Source organism: Rutidosis leptorrhynchoides, chromosome 9 (assembly GCF_046630445.1).
Source record: "Rutidosis leptorrhynchoides isolate AG116_Rl617_1_P2 chromosome 9, CSIRO_AGI_Rlap_v1, whole genome shotgun sequence".
Lineage (NCBI taxonomy): Eukaryota > Viridiplantae > Streptophyta > Magnoliopsida > Asterales > Asteraceae > Rutidosis > Rutidosis leptorrhynchoides.
This window is the reverse complement of record NC_092341.1, coordinates 25,659,694-25,678,350: the sequence shown is the minus strand read 5'-3', so window position 1 is coordinate 25,678,350 and position 18,657 is coordinate 25,659,694.

Here is an 18,657-nt window from a genome sequence, read left to right as displayed (position 1 = left end):
ATTTCGACTAGTTCTTCTATGAATTGTAGTTTCTCGTCGACTTGGATTTCTTCAAGAGGAATGGTGAGGTCTTCCTTTGCAAGACACTTCTTAAGGTTTGAAACGTGAAACGTATTATGTACTCCGATGAGTTGTTGTGGTAACTCGAGTCGATAAGCTACCGGTCCAATGCGTTCGATGATCTTGAACGGGCCTACATACCTTGGGTTCAGTTTACCCCTTTTGCCGAAACGTATTACACCTTTCCAAGGTGACACCTTTAGCATAACCATGTCACCGATCTGAAACTCTAATGGTTTCCTTCGGACATCGGCGTAGCTCTTTTGGCGACTACGGGCTGTTTTCAATCTCTCCTTGATTTGTACTATCTTCTCAGTAGTTTCGTGTGTGATTTCGGGACCAGTTAATCGTCGATCTCTTACTTCATTCCAACAGATAGGGGATCTACACTTCCTTCCATATAGTTCTTCGAATGATGAAGCTTTAATGCTTGCATGATAACTATTATTATACGAGAATTCTACTAATGGTAGATATTTATCCCATCCGTTTCCAAAATCGATCACACATGCCCTGAGCATGTTTTCAAGAGTCTGAATTGTTCTTTCACTCTGCCCATCAGTTTGTGGATGATATGCGGTGCTCATATCCAAACAAGTTCCCAGGGCCTCCTGTAGTGATTGCTAGAACTTTGATGTAAATCTACTATCACGATCGGATATAATGGAAATAGGTATTCCATGCCTTGAAAAAATTTCCTTTATGTATAATCGTAATAGTTTCTCCATTCTATCCATTTCTTTTATAGGCAAGAAATGTGCAGATTTGGTGAGACGAACAACTATTACCCAAATGGTGTCATAACCCCATGCAGTCTTGGGTAACTTTGTGATAAAATCCATGGTAATACCGTCCCACTTCCATTCTGGGATTTCTGGTTGTTGAAGTAACCCTGACGGCTTCTGGTGTTCTGCTTTGACTTTGGAACAAGTTAAACTTTCCCCGACATATGTTGCAACGTCTGTCTTTAAATTAGGCCGCCAATAATGCGTCTTAAGATCTTGATACATCTTTCCAACTCCAGGATGTATCGAGTATCTTGTCTTATGTGCCTCGTTCAATATCAACTTCCTTAATCCACCCAACTTTGATACCCAAATACGTTTTGCAAAATATCGAATTCCATCTTCCTGTATAACGAGTTGTTTCTCATATTTCTTCATTATTTCATTTCCTATGTTTTCCTTAGTAAGAGCTTCTCATTGAGCCTCTTTGATTTGTGAGTTGAGATTCATGCGAATTTTTATGTTCATCGCTCATACTCGAATTGGATCTCGTTCCTTTCTGCTTAGAGCGTCAACCACTACATTCACTTTCCCGGGATGATAGCAAATCTCACAATCATAGTCGTTTATCAGCTCGACCCACCTACGTTGCCTCATGTTCAGCTGTTTTTGATCGAAAATATGTTGAAGGCTTTTATGATCGGTAAACACAGTGCATTTAACCCCATATAAGTAGTGTCTCCATATCTTCAATGCAAATACTACTGCTCCCAGTTTTAGATCATGCGTCGTATAATTTTGCTCGTGAATCTTCAATTGTCAGGATGCGTACGCAATAACTTTCTTTCGTTGCATAAGGACACAACCAAAACCTTGTCGCAAAGCGTCACAATATATCTCAAAATCATTGTTCCCTTCAGGTAACGATAAAATAGGCGCTGTAGTCAACTTCTTATTCAGTAATTGAAATGCACTCTCCTGCTCAGAAGTCCATTCGTACTTCTTCCCTTTTTGCGTTAACGCTGTCAATGGTTTAGCTATTCGAAATTTTTTTTGAATAAACCTTCTATAATAACCGGCTAAACCCAAAAATTGACGTATTTTTGTTGGTGTCTTATGAATCTCCCATTTTTCAATGGCCTCAATTTTAGCTGGGTCAACCTGAATTCCTTTGCTACTAACAACGTGGCCAAAAAATTGCACTTCTTTCAACCAAAAAGCACATTTAGAAAATTTGGCGTATAACTGTTCTTTTCTTAACAATTCTAATACCCACCTTAAGTGTTGCTCATGTTCTTGCTCATTCTCGGAATAGATGAGAATATCATCAATGAAAACAATAACAAACTTATCTAAATACGGACTACAAACTCGATTCATGAGGTCCATGAATACAGTTGGCGCATTTGTCAACCCAAACGGCATGACCAAAAATTCGTAATGACCGTAGCGTGTCCGGAAAGCAGTTTTCGGAATATCTTATTCTTTGACACATAGTTGATGATAGCCCGATCTTAGGTCGATTTTCGAATAAACATATAATCCTTGCAGTTGATCAAATAAGTCGTCAATTCTCGGTATTGGATACCGATTCTTGATAGTTAACTTATTTAATTCACGGTGATCTATACACATTCGGAAGGATCCATCTTTCTTCTTGACAAATAAGATCGGAGCTCCCCACGATGAAGTGCTCGGTCGAATGAAACCACGGTCCAGTAATTCTTGTAACTGGCTTTGTAACTCTTTCATCTCAGATAAGTTTGTATGGAGCACGAGCCACTGGTGCAGCTCCTGGTACTAGATCTATTTGAAATTCTACAGATCTAAATGGAGGTAATCCCGGTAACTCTTCCGGAAAGACTTCAGGAAAATCTCTTGCCACAGGCACGTCGTTGATGCACTTCTATTTTTCTTTCGTTTCGAATTTATTAACATGTGCTAGGATAGCATAGCACCCTTTCTTCAAGCACTTTTAAGCTTTTAAACAGCTAATGAGTTTTAACTTTGAGTTACCCTTCTCTCCATAAATCATTATCGGCATTTTATCCTTACGAGGAATGCGAATTGCCTTCTTGGCACACACAACTTCAGCTCCTATTTTGGACATCCAGTCCATGCCGACTATTACATCAAAACTTCCTAATTCTACGGGTATCAAATCAATTTTAAATGTTTCTCCTGCTAAATTTATTTTACAATCACGGCAAATTTTATCGGCTTTAATTAGTTTACCATTAGTTAACTCAATCATGTACTTAGCATCTAGAGGTAATGATGAATAATTCAATTTAGCATAAAAGTCTCTACACACGTAACTTATATCGGTACCAGTATCAAATATAATAGATGCTGATAAGTTAATAATGGTAAACGTACCCGTAACAAGCTCCGGGTCTTCACACGCCTCTCTAGCATTAATAATAAATGCTCTTCCACATGCAGATCCGTTATTCTTCTCTGGATTCGGGCACTGGCTCTTATAATGACCCTGTTTCCCACACCCATAACAAGTAACAGTGGCCAAAGCAGTTCTATTTGCATTGGTGGCCGGAGTCTTGGTGCCATTTGTATTTGTAACGGGAACCCTACAATCTTCAGTAAGATGATCCCTTCGATTACAATTGTTGCACACAACATTACAATAACCAGAGTGATGTTTGTGGCATCTGTTACATAAAGGATTTCGTCCCTTATAACCTGAGCTTGAACCACTTGAAATGTCCCGTTCTTATTGATTAAAAACGTTCCATATTAATTGATTTCGTTGCGAGGTTTTGACCTCTATATGAGACGTTTTTCAAAGACTGCATTCATTTTTAAACAAACCATAACCTTTATTTCATCAATAAAGGTTTAAAAAGCTTTACGTAGATTATCAAATAATGATAATCTAAAATATCCTGTTTACACATGACCATTACATAATGGTTTACAATACAAATATGTTACAACAAAATAAGTTCCTTGAATGCAGTTTTTACACAATATCATACAAGCATGGACTCCAAATCTTGTCCTTATTTAAGTATGCGACAGCGGAAGCTCTTAATAATCACCTGAGAATAAACATGCTTAAAACGTCAACAAAAATGTTGGTGAGTTATAGGTTTAACCTATATATATCAAATCGTAACAATAGACCACAAGATTTCATATTTCAATACACATCCCATACATAGAGATAAAAATCATTCATATGGTGAACACCTGGTAACCGACAATAACAAGATGCATATATAAGAATATCCCCATCATTCCGGGACACCCTTCGGATATGATATAAATTTCGAAGTACTAAAGCATCCGGTACTTTGGATGGGGTTTGTTAGGCCCAATAGATCTATCTTTAGGATTCGTGTCAATTAGGGTGTCTGTTCCCTAATTCTTAGATTACCAGACTTAATAAAAAGGGGCATATTTGATTTCGATAATTCAACCATAGAATGTAGTTTCACGTACTTGTGTCTATTTTGTAAATCATTTATAAAACCTGCATGTATTCTCATCCCAAAAATATTAGATTTTAAAAGTGGGACTATAACTCACTTTCACAGATTTTTACTTCGTCGAGAAGTAAGACTTGGCCACTGTTGATTCACGAACCTATAACAATATATACATATATATTAAAGTATGTTCAAAATATATTTACAACACTTTTAATATATTTTGATGTTTTAAGTTTATTAAGTCAGCTGTCCTCTTTAGTAACCTACAACTAGTTGTCCACAGTTAGATGTACAGAAATAAATCAATAAATATTATCTTGAATCAATCCACGACCCAGTGTATACGTATCTCAGTATTGATCACAACTCAAACTATATATATTTTGGAATCAACCTCAACCCTGTATAGCTAACTCCAACATTCACATATAGAGTGTCTATGGTTGTTCCGAAATATATATAGATGTGTCGACATGATAGGTCGAAACATTGTATACGTGTCTATGGTATCTCAAGATTACATAATATACAATACAAGTTGATTAAGTTATGGTTGGAATAGATTTGTTACCAATTTTCACGTAGCTAAAATGAGAAAAATTATCCAATCTTGTTTTACCCATAACTTCTTCATTTTAAATCCGTTTTGAATGAATCAAATTGCTATGGTTTCATATTTAACTGTATTTTATGAATCTAAACAGAAAAAGTATAGGTTTATAGTCGGAAAAATAAGTTACAAGTCGTTTTTGTAAAGGTAGTCATTTCAGTCGAAAGAACGACGTCTAGATGACCATTTTAGAAAACATACTTCCACTTTGAGTTTAATCATAATTTTTGGATATAGTTTCATGTTTATAATAAAAATCATTTTCTCAGAATAACAACTTTTAAATCAAAGTTTATCATAGTTTTTAATTAACTAACCCAAAACAGCCCGCGGTGTTACTACGACGGCGTAAATCCGGTTTTACGGTGTTTTTCGTGTTTCCAGGTTTTAAATCATTAAGTTAGCATATCATATAGATATAGAACATGTGTTTAGTTGATTTTAAAAGTCAAGTTAGAAGGATTAACTTTTGTTTGCGAACAAGTTTAGAATTAACTAAACTATGTTCTAGTGATTACAAGTTTAAACCTTCGAATAAGATAGCTTTATATGTATGAATCGAATGATGTTATGAAAATCATTACTACCTTAAGTTCCTTGGATGAACCTACTGGAAAAGTGAAAAATGGATCTAGCTTCAATGGATCCTTGGATGGCTCAAAGTTCTTGAAGCAAAATCATGACACGAAAACAAGTTCAAGTAAGATCATCACTTGAAATAAGATTGTTATAGTTATAGAAATTGAACCAAAGTTTGAATATGATTATTACCTTGTATTAGAATGATAACCTACTGTAAGAAACAAAGATTTCTTGAGGTTGGATGATCACCTTACAAGATTGGAAGTGAGCTAGCAAACTTGAAAGTATTCTTGATTTTATGAAACTAGAACTTTTGGAATTTATGAAGAACACTTAGAACTTGAAGATAGAACTTGAGAGAGTTTAATTAGATGAAGAAAATTGAAGAATGAAAGTGTTTGTAGGTGTTTTTGGTCGTTGGTGTATGGATTAGATATAAAGGATATGTAATTTTGTTTTCATGTAAATAAGTCATGAATGATTACTCATATTTTTGTAATCTTATGAGATATTTCATGCTAGTTGCCAAATGATGGTTCCCACATGTGTTAGGTGACTCACATGGGCTGCTAAGAGCTGATCATTGGAGTGTATATACCAATAGTACATACATCTAAAAGCTGTGTATTGTACGAGTACGAATACGGGTGCATACGAGTAGAATTGTTGATGAAACTGAACGAGAATGTAATTGTAAGCATTTTTGTTAAGTAGAAGTATTTTGATAAGTGTATTAAAGTCTTTCAAAAGTGTATAAATACATATTAAAACACTACATGTATATACATTTTAACTGAGTCGTTAAGTCATCGTTAGTCGTTACATGTAAGTGTTGTTTTGAAACCTTTAGGTTAACGATCTTGTTAAATGTTGTTAACCCAATGTTTATAATAACAAAAGAGATTTTAAATTATTATATTATCATGATATTATGATGTACGAATATCTCTTAATATGATATATATATACATTAAATGTCGTTACAACGATAAACGTTACATATATGTCTCGTTTCAAAATCATTAAGTTAGTAGTCTTGTTTTTACATATGTAGTTCATTGTTAATATAATTAATGATATGTTTACTTATCATAATATCATGTTAACTATATATATAACCATATATATGTCATCATATAGTTTTTTTTTTACAAGTTTTAACGTTCGTGAATCACCGGTCAACTTGGGTGGTCAATTGTCTATATGAAACCTATTTCAATTAATCAAGTCTTAACAAGTTTGATTGCTTAACATGTTGGAAACATTTAATCATGTAAACATCAATCTCAATTAATATATATAAACATGGAAAAGTTCGGGTCACTACAGTACCTACCCGTTAAATAAATTTCGTCCCGAAATTTTAAGCTGTTGAAGGTGTTGACGAATCTTCTGGAAATAGATGCGGGTATTTCTTCTTCATCTGATCTTCACGCTCCCAGGTGAACTCGGGTCCTCTACGAGCATTCCATCGAACCTTAACAATTGGTATCTTGTTTTGCTTAAGTCTTTTAACCTCACGATCCATTATTTCGACGGGTTCTTCGATGAATTGGAGTTTTTCATTGATTTGGATTTCATCTAACGGAATAGTGAGATCTTCTTTAGCAAAACATTTCTTCAAATTCGAGACGTGGAAAGTGTTATGTACAGCCGCAAGTTGTTGAGGTAACTCAAGTCGGTAAGCTACTGGTCCGACACGATCAATAATCTTGAATGGTCCAATATACCTTGGATTTAATTTCCCTCGTTTACCAAATCGAACAACGCCTTTCCAAGGTGCAACTTTAAGCATGACCATCTCTCCAATTTCAAATTCTATATCTTTTCTTTTAATGTCAGCGTAGCTCTTTTGTCGACTTTGGGCGGTTTTCAACCGTTGTTGAATTTGGATGATCTTCTCGGTAGTTTCTTGTATAATCTCCGGACCCGTAATCTGTCTATCCCCCACTTCACTCCAACAAATCGGAGACCTGCACTTTCTACCATAAAGTGCTTCAAACGGCGCCATCTCAATGCTTGAATGGTAGCTGTTGTTGTAGGAAAATTCTGCTAACGGTAGATGTCGATCCCAACTGTTTCCGAAATCAATAACACATGCTCGTAGCATGTCTTCAAGCGTTTGTATCGTCCTTTCGCTCTGCCCATCAGTTTGTGGATGATAGGCAGTACTCATGTCTAGACGAGTTCCTAATGCTTGCTGTAATGTCTGCCAGAATCTTGAAATAAATCTGCCATCCCTATCAGAGATAATAGAGATTGGTATTCCATGTCTGGAGATGACTTCCTTCAAATACAGTCGTGCTAACTTCTCCATCTTGTCATCTTCTCTTATTGGCAAGAAGTGTGCTGATTTGGTGAGACGGTCAACTATTACCCAAATAGTATCAAAACCACTTGCAGTCCTTGGCAATTTAGTGATGAAATCCATGGTAATGTTTTCCCATTTCCATTCCGGGATTTTGGGTTGTTGAAGTAGACCTGATGGTTTCTGATGCTCAGCTTTGACCTTAGAACACGTCAAACATTCTCCTACATATTTAGCAACATCGGCTTTCATACCCGGCCACCAAAAATGTTTCTTGAGATCCTTGTACATCTTCCCCGTTCCAGGATGTATTGAGTATCTGGTTTTATGAGCTTCTCTAAGTACCATTTCTCTCATATCTCCAAATTTTGGTACCCAAATCCTTTCAGCCCTATACCGGGTTCCGTCTTCCCGAATATTAAGATGCTTCTCCGATCCTTTGGGTATTTCATCCTTTAAATTTCCCTCTTTTAAAACTCCTTGTTGCGCCTCCTTTATTTGAGTAGTAATGTTATTATGAATCATTATATTCATAGATTTTACTCGAATGGGTTCTCTGTCCTTCCTGCTCAAGGCATCGGCTACCACATTTGCCTTCCCCGGGTGGTAACGAATCTCAAAGTCGTAATCATTCAATAATTCAATCCACCTACGCTGCCTCATATTCAGTTGTTTCTGATTAAATATGTGTTGAAGACTTTTGTGGTCGGTATATATAATACTTTTGACCCCATATAAGTAGTGCCTCCAAGTCTTTAATGCAAAAACAACCGCGCCTAATTCCAAATCATGCGTCGTATAATTTTGTTCGTGAATCTTCAATTGTCTAGACGCATAAGCAATCACCTTCGTTCGTTGCATTAATACACAACCGAGACCTTGCTTTGATGCATCACAATAAATCACAAAATCATCATTCCCTTCAGGCAATGACAATATAGGTGCCGTAGTTAGCTTTTTCTTCAATAACTGAAACGCTTTCTCTTGTTCATCATTCCATTCAAATTTCTTCCCTTTATGCGTTAATGCAGTCAAGGGTTTTGCTATTCTGGAAAAATCTTGGATGAACCTTCTGTAGTAACCAGCTAGTCCTAAAAACTGGCGTATGTGTTTCGGAGTTTTCGGGGTTTCCCACTTTTCAACAGTTTCTATCTTTGCCGGATCCACCTTAATACCTTCTTTGTTCACTATGTGACCGAGGAATTGAACTTCTTCCAACCAAAATGCACACTTTGAAAACTTAGCGTACAATTCTTCCTTCCTCAATACTTCTAACACCTTTCTTAAATGTTCACCGTGTTCTTGGTCATTCTTTGAGTAAATAAGTATGTCATCAATGAAAACAATGACAAACTTGTCAAGGTATGGTCCACACACTCGGTTCATAAGGTCCATGAACACAGCTGGTGCATTAGTTAAACCAAACGGCATGACCATAAACTCATAATGACCGTAACGTGTTCTGAAAGCAGTCTTTGGAATATCATCTTCTTTCACCCGCATTTGATGATACCCGGAACGTAAGTCAATCTTTGAATAAACAGACGAGCCTTGTAGTTGATCAAATAAGTCGTCGATTCTCGGTAGTGGGTAGCGGTTCTTGATGGTAAGTTTGTTCAACTCTCGGTAGTCGATACACAACCTGAATGTACCATCTTTCTTCTTGACAAACAAAACAGGAGCTCCCCATGGTGATGTGCTTGGTCGAATGAAACCACGCTCTAAAAGTTCTTGTAATTGGCTTTGCAATTCTTTCATCTCGCTGGGTGCGAGTCTGTAAGGAGCACGAGCTATTGGTGCAGCTCCTGGTACAAGATCTATTTGAAATTCAACGGATCGATGTGGGGGTAATCCCGGTAATTCTTTCGGAAATACATCGGGAAATTCTTTTGCGACGGGAACATCATTGATGCTCTTTTCTTTAGTTTGTACTTTCTCGACGTGTGCTAGAACAGCATAGCAACCTTTTCTTATTAGTTTTTGTGCCTTCAAATTACTAATAAGATGTAGCTTCGTGTTGCCCTTTTCTCCGTACACCATTAAGGGTTTTCCTTTTTCTCGTATAATGCGAATTGCATTTTTGTAACAAACGATCTCTGCTTTCACTTCTTTTAACCAGTCCATACCGATTATCACATCAAAACTCCCTAACTCTACTGGTATCAAATCAATCTTAAATGTTTCGCTAACCAGATTAATTTCTCGATTCCGACATATATTATCTGCTGAAATTAATTTACCATTTGCTAATTCGAGTAAAAATTTACTATCCAAAGGCGTCAATGGACAACTTAATTTAGCACAAAAATCTCTACTCATATAGCTTCTATCCGCACCCGAATCAAATAAAACGTAAGCAGATTTATTGTCAATAAGAAACGTACCCGTAACAAGCTCCGGGTCTTCCTGTGCCTCTGCCGCATTAATATTGAAAACTCTTCCGCGGCCTTGTCCATTCGTGTTCTCCTGGTTCGGGCAATTTCTAATAATGTGGCCCGGTTTTCCACATTTATAACAAACTACATTGGCATAACTTGCTCCGACACTACTTGCTCCGCCATTACTCGTTCCGACACCATTTGTTCCTTTCGTTCTATTAACCCCTGGTCCGTAGACCTCACACTTCGCCGCGCTATGACCATTTCTTTTACACTTGTTGCAAAATTTGGTGCAGAACCCCGAGTGATACTTTTCACACCTTTGGCATAGCTGCTTCTGATTGTTGTTGTTGTTGCGGTTATTATTGTTGTTGGGATGATTGTTGTAGTTACTGTTGTTGTTGTTGTTGTTTTTTGTTGGGCCGTTTGTTGTAGTTGCGATTGATGTTGCGATTGTTGGGATAATTGTTGCGATTATTGTTGTAATTGCTGTTGTTGTTGTATTGGTGATTCTTATCACCGTTTTCCTCCCACTTTCTTTTGACTTGTTTCACATTGGCCTCTTCAGCAGTCTGTTCTTTAATTCTTTCTTCAATCTGGTTCACTAGTTTGTGAGCCATTCTACATGCCTGTTGTATGGAGGCGGGCTCGTGTGAACTTATATCTTCTTGGATTCTTTCCGGTAATCCTTTCACAAACGCGTCGATCTTCTCTTCCTCATCTTCGAATGCTCCCGGACACAATAGGCACAATTCTGTGAATCGTCTTTCGTACGTGGTAATATCAAATCCTTGGGTTCGTAACCCTCTAAGTTCTGTCTTGAGCTTATTGACCTCGGTTCTGGGACGGTACTTCTCATTCATCAAGTGCTTGAATGCTGACCACGGTAGTGCGTACGCATCATCTTGTCCCACTTGCTCTAGATAGGTATTCCACCATGTTAACGCAGAACCTGTGAAGGTATGCGTAGCGTACTTCACTTTGTCCTCTTCAGTACACTTACTTATGGCAAACACCGATTCAACCTTCTCGGTCCACCGTTTCAATCCGATCGGTCCTTCGGTTCCATCAAATTCCAAAGGTTTGCAGGCAGTGAATTCTTTGTAGGTGCATCCTACACGATTTCCTGTACTGCTAGATCCAAGGTTATTGTTGGTATGTAGCGCAGCCTGTACTACGGCTATGTTGAAGCTAGAAAAGTACGGAATTCCTCTTCATTCATATTCACGGTGTGTCGAGTAGTCGGTGCCATTTCCTTCAAAATAGTTAAATGGAACAAGTTAATCATACAGAATATTAAGAGTAGTTAATAGTATTTCGTAGCATAATATGAACTCATTTATAAAAGCTTTTTCTTCATATTAGCGTTTTATAAGTTTAAATTCGGGTAGTACCTACCCGTTAAGTTCATACTTAGTAGCTAATATACAATTCAACTACTACAATTCTATATGAAAAACTGATTATAATAATATTTCGCGTTCAAACTTTTATACAATATTTTACAAACTTACAATACCGCTTATTTTACATAAAGCATGAAATATAGCACACAATAACTTTGATACAAGATAGTTGTGAAGACAATTCTAACTAGTACACAAGTCGTTCAGCAAAGGCAATAAAGACACGTAATTCATACGTCCAGAAACAAGTCATGCATTCTGGTTTTACTAGGACTACTTCCCATCCTTGGTCTTGTGCAACATAACCGTTATGGCCGTTGATAAGACAGCGTGTTGTAACGTCATCAAAGGGACGAGGGTTACGTAATGTCCAACAGTCCCGTAATAATCTAAAAACCTCATTTCTTACCCCAATTACCGACTCCGTCACTTGTGGAAACGTTTTGTTTAATAGTTGTAGCCCGATGTTCTTGTTCTCACTTTGGTGAGAAGCGAACATTACTAATCCGTAAGCATAACATGCTTCTTTATGTTGCATGTTAGCCGCTTTTTCTAAATCACGAAGTCCAATATTCGGATATATTGAGTCAAAATAATTTCTTAACCCGTTGCGTAAAATAGCATTTGGGTTCCCCGCAATATATGCGTCAAAGTAAACACATCGTAACTTATGGGTTTCCCAATGTGATATCCCCCATCTTTCAAACGAAAGTCTCTTATAAACCAAGACATTCTTGGAACGTTCTTCGAATGTCTTACAAACTGATCTCGCCTTAAATAGTTGTGCCGAAGAATTCTGGCCGACTCTAGACAAGATTTCATCAATCATGTCTCCGGGTAGGTCTCTTAAAATATTGGGTTGTCTATCCATTTTGTGTTTTTAAACTGTAAAATAGACAAGAGTTAGATTCATAAAAAAATACTTATTAATACAAGCAATTTTTACATATATCATAAAGCATAAGAACACTATATTCCATATATTACACCACACGAATACAACTATCTTATTCCGACTCGCTCGGTTCTTCTTCTTCGGTTTTGGTTCGTTTTGCCAAGTTTCTAGGGATATATGATGTTCCCCTAATACGAGCCGTCGTTGTCCACATTGGTTTAGAAAAACCTGGTGGTTTAGAGGTTCCCGGGTCATTGTTACAACTTAAGGACTTCGGGGGTTGACGATACATATAAAGTTCATCGGGGTTGGAATTAGATTTCTCTATTTTTATGCCCTTTCCCTTATTATTTTCTTTTGCCTTTTTAAATTCAGTTGGGGTAATTTCTATAACATCATCGGAATTCTCGTCGGAATCCGATTCATCGGAGAATTGGTAATCCTCCCAATATTTTGCTTCCTTAGCGGAAACACCATTGACCATAATTAACCTTGGTCGGTTGGTTGAGGATTTTCTTTTACTTAACCGTTTTATTATTTCCCCCACCGGTTCTATTTCTTCATCCGGTTCCGATTCTTCTTCCGGTTCCGATTCTTCTTCTGGTTCCGACTCTTCTTCCGGTTCCTCTTCGGGAACTTGTGAATCAGTCCACAAATCATTCCAATTTACATTTGACTCTTCATTATTATTAGGTGAGTCAATGGAACTTGTTCTAGAGGTAGACATCTATCACATAATATCAAACACGTTAAGAGATTAATATATCACATAATATTCATATGTTAAAAATATATAGTTTTCAACAAAAATGTTAAGCAATCATTTTTAAAGAAAACACGGTCGAAGTCCAGACTCACTAATGCATCCTAACAAACTCGATAAGACACACTAATGCAAATTTTCTGGTTCTCTAAGACCAACGCTCGGATACCAACTGAAATGTCCCGTTCTTATTGATTAAAAACGTTCCATATTAATTGATTTCGTTGCGAGGTTTTGACCTCTATATGAGACGTTTTTCAAAGACTGCATTCATTTTTAAACAAACCATAACCTTTATTTCATCAATAAAGGTTTAAAAAGCTTTACGTAGATTATCAAATAATGATAATCTAAAATATCCTGTTTACACATGACCATTACATAATGGTTTACAATACAAATATGTTACAACAAAATAAGTTCCTTGAATGCAGTTTTTACACAATATCATACAAGCATGGACTCCAAATCTTGTCCTTATTTAAGTATGCGACAGCGGAAGCTCTTAATAATCACCTGAGAATAAACATGCTTAAAACGTCAACAAAAATGTTGGTGAGTTATAGGTTTAACCTATATATATCAAATCGTAACAATAGACCACAAGATTTCATATTTCAATACACATCCCATACATAGAGATAAAAATCATTCATATGGTGAACACCTGGTAACCGACAATAACAAGATGCATATATAAGAATATCCCCATCATTCCGGGACACCCTTCGGATATGATATAAATTTCGAAGTACTAAAGCATCCGGTACTTTGGATGGGGTTTGTTAGGCCCAATAGATCTATCTTTAGGATTCGTGTCAATTAGGGTGTCTGTTCCCTAATTCTTAGATTACCAGACTTAATAAAAAGGGGCATATTCGATTTCGATAATTCAACCATAGAATGTAGTTTCACGTACTTGTGTCTATTTTGTAAATCATTTATAAAACCTGCATGTATTCTCATCCCAAAAATATTAGATTTTAAAAGTGGGACTATAACTCACTTTCACAGATTTTTACTTCGTCGAGAAGTAAGACTTGGCCACTGTTGATTCACGAACCTATAACAATATATACATATATATTAAAGTATGTTCAAAATATATTTACAACACTTTTAATATATTTTGATGTTTTAAGTTTATTAAGTCAGCTGTCCTCGTTAGTAACCTACAACTAGTTGTCCACAGTTAGATGTACAGAAATAAATCAATAAATATTATCTTGAATCAATCCACGACCCAGTGTATACGTATCTCAGTATTGATCACAACTCAAACTATATATATTTTGGAATCAACCTCAACCCTGTATAGCTAACTCCAACATTCACATATAGAGTGTCTATGGTTGTTCCGAAATATATATAGATGTGTCGACATGATAGGTCGAAACATTGTATACGTGTCTATGGTATCTCAAGATTACATAATATACAATACAAGTTGATTAAGTTATGGTTGGAATAGATTTGTTACCAATTTTCACGTAGCTAAAATGAGAAAAATTATCCAATCTTGTTTTACCCATAACTTCTTCATTTTAAATCCGTTTTGAATGAATCAAATTGCTATGGTTTCATATTTAACTGTATTTTATGAATCTAAACAGAAAAAGTATAGGTTTATAGTCGGAAAAATAAGTTACAAGTCGTTTTTGTAAAGGTAGTCATTTCAGTCGAAAGAACGACGTCTAGATGACCATTTTAGAAAACATACTTCCACTTTGAGTTTAATCATAATTTTTGGATATAGTTTCATGTTTATAATAAAAATCATTTTCTCAGAATAACAACTTTTAAATCAAAGTTTATCATAGTTTTTAATTAACTAACCCAAAACAGCCCGCGGTGTTACTACGACGGCGTAAATCCGGTTTTACGGTGTTTTTCGTGTTTCCAGGTTTTAAATCATTAAGTTAGCATATCATATAGATATAGAACATGTGTTTAGTTGATTTTAAAAGTCAAGTTAGAAGGATTAACTTTTGTTTGCGAACAAGTTTAGAATTAACTAAACTATGTTCTAGTGATTACAAGTTTAAACCTTCGAATAAGATAGCTTTATATGTATGAATCGAATGATGTTATGAAAATCATTACTACCTTAAGTTCCTTGGATGAACCTACTGGAAAAGTGAAAAATGGATCTAGCTTCAATGGATCCTTGGATGGCTCAAAGTTCTTGAAGCAAAATCATGACACGAAAACAAGTTCAAGTAAGATCATCACTTGAAATAAGATTGTTATAGTTATAGAAATTGAACCAAAGTTTGAATATGATTATTACCTTGTATTAGAATGATAACCTACTGTAAGAAACAAAGATTTCTTGAGGTTGGATGATCACCTTACAAGATTGGAAGTGAGCTAGCAAACTTGAAAGTATTCTTGATTTTATGAAACTAGAACTTTTGGAATTTATGAAGAACACTTAGAACTTGAAGATAGAACTTGAGAGAGTTTAATTAGATGAAGAAAATTGAAGAATGAAAGTGTTTGTAGGTGTTTTTGGTCGTTGGTGTATGGATTAGATATAAAGGATATGTAATTTTGTTTTCATGTAAATAAGTCATGAATGATTACTCATATTTTTGTAATCTTATGAGATATTTCATGCTAGTTGCCAAATGATGGTTCCCACATGTGTTAGGTGACTCACATGGGCTGCTAAGAGCTGATCATTGGAGTGTATATACCAATAGTACATACATCTAAAAGCTGTGTATTGTACGAGTACGAATACGGGTGCATACGAGTAGAATTGTTGATGAAACTGAACGAGAATGTAATTGTAAGCATTTTTGTTAAGTAGAAGTATTTTGATAAGTGTATTGAAGTCTTTCAAAAGTGTATAAATACATATTAAAACACTACATGTATATACATTTTAACTGAGTCGTTAAGTCATCGTTAGTCGTTACATGTAAGTGTTGTTTTGAAACCTTTAGGTTAACGATCTTGTTAAATGTTGTTAACCCAATGTTTATAATAACAAAAGAGATTTTAAATTATTATATTATCATGATATTATGATGTACGAATATCTCTTAATATGATATATATATATACATTAAATGTCGTTACAACGATAAACGTTACATATATGTCTCGTTTCAAAATCATTAAGTTAGTAGTCTTGTTTTTACATATGTAGTTCATTGTTAATATAATTAATGATATGTTTACTTATCATAATATCATGTTAACTATATATATAACCATATATATGTCATCATATAGTTTTTTTTTACAAGTTTTAACGTTCGTGAATCACCGGTCAACTTGGGTGGTCAATTGTCTATATGAAACCTATTTCAATTAATCAAGTCTTAACAAGTTTGATTGCTTAACATGTTGGAAACATTTAATCATGTAAACATCAATCTCAATTAATATATATAAACATGGAAAAGTTCGGGTCACTACACCACTACCCGCACCTTGCATGGTTTCTTGTTTCTTGTTGGATTGTTGATGATTACCTTCCCACTTTTTTTTGTTTTCCGATGTCTTGACATCGGTGTTCTTATCCAGAATAATCTGGTCCCTCAACTCGTTTGCCATGGTGATGGCTTCATAAATAGTCTTGGGTTTCGATGCTGTAACATTTGCCTTGACATTTTTAGGCAAACCATCTTTGTACAGTTCTAACTTCCGTTCTTCGGTTGGTACCAATTCGGGACATAGCAAAGCTAATTCCATGAATCGCTGATTGTAGTTGGTGAGTTCAGTACCAACAACTTTCAGGCTTCGTAATTCAGTTTCCAACTTCCTAACCTCGTTCCTTGGACAATACTCGTTGATTAGCATTGTTTTGAATTCTTCCCATGGAGTATCATAAGCTACATCTCCTCCTACGGCCTTCACATAGTTTTTCCACCACGTGAGTGCACTATCTTGTAAGGTGCACGATGCATACTTGGTCATGTCCTTCTCAATACAACCACTGATTTTAAACACAGACTCAATCTTTTCGATCCACCGGATTAAACCGATCGGTCCTTCTGTTCCACTGAATGATGAGGGCTTGCAACCTTGAAAAGTTTTGTAGGTGCATCCCACACGAGGATTTGGGTTAACTGTAGCACCTCTTGCAGCCTTGACCCATAACATTCTGTCGTTCACTCGCTGATTGATGAGTTCCTCGATTTCTTGTTCCGTCATTCGGTTCAATCGCGCCATATTCTTCAATAAGAATGAAAAAAAAAATAATTATTCACATGGAATATTATAGATGTAGTGTGTATTTACAGTACATCGTAGCTTATTAATAATATGAACCAGTTATTATTATAAAAGCCTTTTCTTCTTATTAGCATTTTATAATTATATCTAGGGTAGTACCTGCCCGTTAAAGTTCATACTTAATAGCTTAGTACGGAAATCAATTACTACCACCCAAATAACACTCAACCATGGAAAATTATTGCATTTCTCACTTCAGTATTTTACATATGCTTATTTTACATCAAACATCAAGCAAACCACACTAGTAATATTATACAAAACATTATATGATCCCATGGTTTAAAATAACAGTGCATCATTTAACCCAAAACGTTTGTTTTCAAAAAAAAAAATGCTTAACGCTTATCCTGGCTGTCTCCCTGTTTTTTGGCTGAGGGACCAAAGAACTGGATGTCGGGATAGAACTAATAGGAATAGCAGGAATAGGGGTGGAAGTGTCTGGTGGAGTTGGTGCCACAACATCCTCACTAAACTTGGGATTTGGATTTTCCAATTCAGTAGCCTTTCATTTCTTTCCTCGTTCGAACTTGTCCTTCGTAATTTCCTGTATTTCTTCCTCCTCAGGATCACTTTCCGGTTCCTCTTCAATTTATTCATCCGAAAATTGTGAGTCTTCCCCAAAGGTGTCGTTTTCATCATCGGATAGGTTAATGACTAGAACACTATCTGAGAATTCTGGTTCAGAGTCGCTGAATGTGATAACAAGTTCTAAGCCAGACATCTATCACACAACAACTAGCACGTTAGTACCACATAATATTTACATATTAATTTTTAACCAACAAGGATAAGCAATAGTTTTCAAAATTAGACACGGTCAAAGTCCAGACTCACTAATGCATCCTAACAAACTCAATAAGACACACTAATGCAAATTTTCTGGTTCTCTAAGACCAACGCTCTGATACCACCTGAAGCGTCCCGTTCATATCGAATATAAACGTCACGTACTTATTGGTGTCATTGCGAGGTATTGACCTCTATATGTGGCATTTTTCAAAATCTGCATACGTTTTTATAATACAAACCATAACCTTTATTATAATCAAAGGTTCAAACAGCATAATAATGATTACTGTTTAGCGATAATCTTAGTTTTACAAACTTTACATTTGATAATAACAATACGATTTCCAACATATTTCACATTACAAATCTTCTGATATGCAGTTTTATTTTTGACACAAATATGCATACTCCAAATCCTGCTTAAATTCGGCATAATGC